Source organism: Pteropus vampyrus, unplaced genomic scaffold, assembly GCF_000151845.1.
Source record: "Pteropus vampyrus isolate Shadow unplaced genomic scaffold, Pvam_2.0 Scaffold20, whole genome shotgun sequence".
In the NCBI taxonomy this organism is placed as follows: Eukaryota; Metazoa; Chordata; class Mammalia; order Chiroptera; family Pteropodidae; genus Pteropus; species Pteropus vampyrus.
This window is the reverse complement of record NW_011888801.1, coordinates 14,582,990-14,587,277: the sequence shown is the minus strand read 5'-3', so window position 1 is coordinate 14,587,277 and position 4,288 is coordinate 14,582,990.

The window sequence follows — 4,288 nt, the reverse complement described above, 5'->3', positions numbered from 1 at the left end:
CCCCCTCCCCTCTGGTAACCACTAGTCTATTGTCCACATTTATGAATCTCTGTTTGTTTGTCCTGTTCATTTGTTGCTTTTAGGTTTATATCCCACATATAAGTGATAACAATTTTTGACAAAAAAGCCAAAAGCCTACAATTAAGAAATGAAAGTCTCTTCAATAAATGGTGCTGGGGAAATTGGAAAGCCACCTGCAAAAGAATGAAACTAGACTATTGTCTATCATTATACACCAAAATTAAATCAAAATGGATTAAAGACCTGAATATAAGGCCTGTTGTACTCTTTAAATAGATATGAGTTCTGTCTGGTGAACAGCTAGGTTACTTGGAATCAGTTGGATCCTTTAGAACTTACTTTGATGATGAAATATTCTGTAATCGTTGCTGTTCAAAATAGTAGTCATGAGTGGCTCTTGAGCACTATTTATATGGCTAGTGCATAGTTTTAAATAGCTACATTTGGGCAGTGGCTGCCGTATTGAACACTGCAGCTTTAAAGTCTTGTTTTCAAGCTTTTTAAGGGCAGATTTGGTGAGCCTTTATTCTAAGATTTATTTAGTCCCACTTCTAAGGTGATGCTCTTCTGAAGATTCTACCTAATCCCTTGTGTCCTAGGAGATATTTTCATTCTGATTAGTGGGGCATGAACCATTCCCAACTTTGTGTAAGATCTGAGAATTGCTCTGTCTATGCATTTCTGGTGATTTTTTCTTGTCATCAGTGTTTTCTTCTTAAACATATGTGTATTCCTACTTAGCAAAAGACTCAAGGGGACCCCCTCTGCAGATTTCCAGAGCTTTCCTTTTGTATAAGCTTCTCTTCCCCAGTACTCTGCCCTGAAAGTTCTGGCTTTCATGGCCTCTCTAAACTCTAGTCTCTATATTCACAAAGCCAGACTACTGGGCTCTGTTTGGGTTCCCCTTCCCTGTACTGTAGCCTCTAGACAATAAGCTGGTAAAATCATGGGGCTTGCCTTATTTGTTTCCCTCCTCTTCAGGATCCTAGTCCCATGCTGCCTGTTGTTTAATGTCTAAAAACTGTTGTTTAATGCAGAAGAATACCTGTTGCCAATAGTGGAAGCAGAAGAAGCATCCTTTCACAATGTGTAGTTTAGTTAGTAATAGTGGTTAATTTAAGAGTTTGATCAATTCAATTAAAAGTTTATTTATGGAATATGATAAAATTATTCTTAAGCAGATTCCTGTTGATACCATATTTTCATTAAAAATCCTAAAGACTCTTGATTTAAATAAAAATGGCCAGATTGGATGGACCTACTGAAGTCACCTTGGAGGAATACATCTTTTCTGGTTTGCTAGAGTGGCAGAGAGAAGAGAGTTGCATTGAGAGTTATTTTGGACCTAGCAAATCTTCAGGGCCATCAACATGGGACTCAGATTTACTTAGAAAAATCTTTTCTCTTTGCATCTTTTGCCAATAGCTTAGAGGATTCAGATCAGATTCAAATATGTTGTGGGCATTTTTGGAAGAGATAGCATATGGCTTCTTTCTTCCGTCCTCCTGAATTCTGGTGTATCCTACCCTGCTCCCCTCCCTCACTGCCATGCAGAGTATAAGAGGGAAAGGCTTCTCTCAGGGCTGGATGGGACAGCCAGGTCAGCAAAGATGACCTGCTCTGGGAATACAGCGTAGTCAGCGTTCTTTTAACAAAAGTGCTTAACTGGGGTCAACTAGTTTTAAGTTTTGGAAGCTTCAGGAACATACTCAGCAGAAGCTGTTGACACTTTTGGGGACATGAAAAATCTTTTAGTAGCTGATTTGACTTCCCGAGGCTCTTTGCAGTCACTGTGTTTCAAAAACTCATGGAGAGGTTAATTGAGATGTGAAGATGTCAAACAGTGTCTCCTCCAGAATTTTCTAAAGCTCTTCCATGCTTGGTAATATTCAAATCCTACTTATAGAGTTTAAGCTGGATGTGTGGACACCTTAGATATTGATACTATGTATCTTTTAGAGCCATTTTCTGTCATAATATTTATTTCTCCATCTATGGAACTAAAATTAGACGGTTTCATTAAGTTAAAGGGAAATGAGAAGAGAGATAACCAGCTTAATCTACCTTTCTTGACCTGAAAGAGAGTATCCTTGATTTTTTTAGGAGACTTATGAGTTAAAACCCCATCTATACTAACCTGGCTTTCCCACTTGGCAGCCGAAAATGATGAAACACTTGAGAAGACTGTGATCTGACGCCAAACCCTCCCAGTGGCAATAAATTCAGGTACATTCACCACTTCCACTTAATATAATTTGTCTAATGTCCTCATCATTTCATCATCACAAAATTAGATAATATGTTGATTCTAATTTGGGTTTTGAATGTTTTTGTGGGTGCTGGGCAAGCCTTTTGGCATTTTTTTGTTGGCAGGTATGAAATTTCTCATCAAAGAACATTAGTTAAATCTGAATGTTTACTTATGGATTACATTGTGGAACATCTGTTCTTGGGCCATGAGTCCCTGGGACCCCATTTGTCGGGCCACAGAGCAGTGCCTGCTCTGGCTTGGACTAGTTATCAGCAACTAATTGGGAAAGTAAGGTAATAAGAACAAAATGACATCAGTTGCTCTTCCAAAAGATTCTTTTTACTGGCTTCAACATATCAATTTAAAATAAGAATTCCACTGAATTCAATGATGTTTACCTACTGCCTACCTTGGACGTGGCACTGTGTTAGCCACTGGGAATGCAGCAATAATGTGGACAGGCAAGATTCCTCCCTCACAAACTGACCACTGAGTGGGCAGTTTAACAGGCAATTACAGTATGTGCTGTGATGGGGGAAGCACATGTGCTGGTAGACTTGGAAAGTGAGGTGCATGGTCAGGAGCTAGGGCATTGGAGGTGGCCTTCTAAGGTAGCATAGTATCTAAGGTGGGTCACCTTAGGATACATAGGAGTTAGACAAGAGAGAGTGAGGGTCCAAGGGAGGGTGAGAGTGGAGAGGGAATGGAGGACGAAAGAGAGTGCTCTAATTATCTTTTGCAGTGTAATAAACTACCCTGAAACTTAGTGGCTTAAAACAATCACTTCATTATCTCTCTCCCACCTTTTGTGGGTCAGGAATCTGAGAACAGCTTGGTAAAGTGGTTCTGGCTCTGGAAGTCATTGGCAGGAGCTGGAACAGGAGGACTGGGATCTCTCCCTCTTTTTCCGTATTGTCTCAGGGCCTCTCCAGGCCATCTTCACATAGGCCAGTGTTGGCTTCTTTATAGCAGAGTGACCCATGGTACGTAGACTGCTCCATGGAGGCTGGGGACTTGAGGAGCATGCATTCTAGTGACTGGTGGAAAAGGCATGACTTTTTCTGGCCTGGCCTCAGAATTGTACACTGACTCTATTCTGTTGGGTGCAGGCTGGTGAGCAAAGGGACACAGACTCCCCTTTCCCCCTTCCCCCACCACACACATACACCTCCTGTGGAGGGATCAAAAGATGTGCAAAGGGCTAGAAATGGGTCAAGTCAAAGAAGCACAGGATAGCTGGAGTCCAAGGGAGCTGTAGGAACAGGCAGGTGATGAAGCCATTGAAGACTAAGGACCCAGTATGTGGCAGCCTTGCATGCCCTCTTCGGGACCTTGACATTTTGCAGAGGCGAGCAGGATGCCCTAGAACATTCTGGATCAGGGTAGGGCATTATTTCAGGCCTTTGGTTTCCTGTGGGGAGTTGTGGTTCAGAAGGGAGTCATATTGGAAGTGAAGGCTGTGAGGGAGCAGTAGTCAGGGTGAGGGGTGGGGTTCAGATGAATGATGCAATGATAGATGCTTAGAGGTAGAACTGATGGGTTTGGAGCCATACTGAATTGAGGGCAAGGGATCAGGAGCAGTGGGGATGGTGCCAAGGACTGTGGTTGGTAAGTTTGGGAACCAGAAAGGGGAGGACCCGGTTTGGGAGGCAGAGCCCTGGCATTTCCTCTTCCTCCATTTTTCTCTATGGAGTCAGGTATAGTTGCTCTGCTATCGTGAGAATGTGGCTCTGGGCAGGCCCATCCAACTCCCACATGACCCATAATTCTGAATTCTGCCCTATGCTGTCCCCCTGTGCCTTTGTGTCCAGGAGAATGTGGAGTCCAGTCTGTGCTCTTCTGGACAAGGGCCAATGTTTTCCTTCAAATGCCAGTGCTGTGCTGGGGCCTCGGGGTGAATGGGATGTTTGCGCTGGTCAAAAGACTTGTTTGGGGGTTCTATTTTTAATATTGTGGCAAAATATACACATCATAAAATTCACCATTTTAACCATTTTATGTGTACATTAAGTCCAT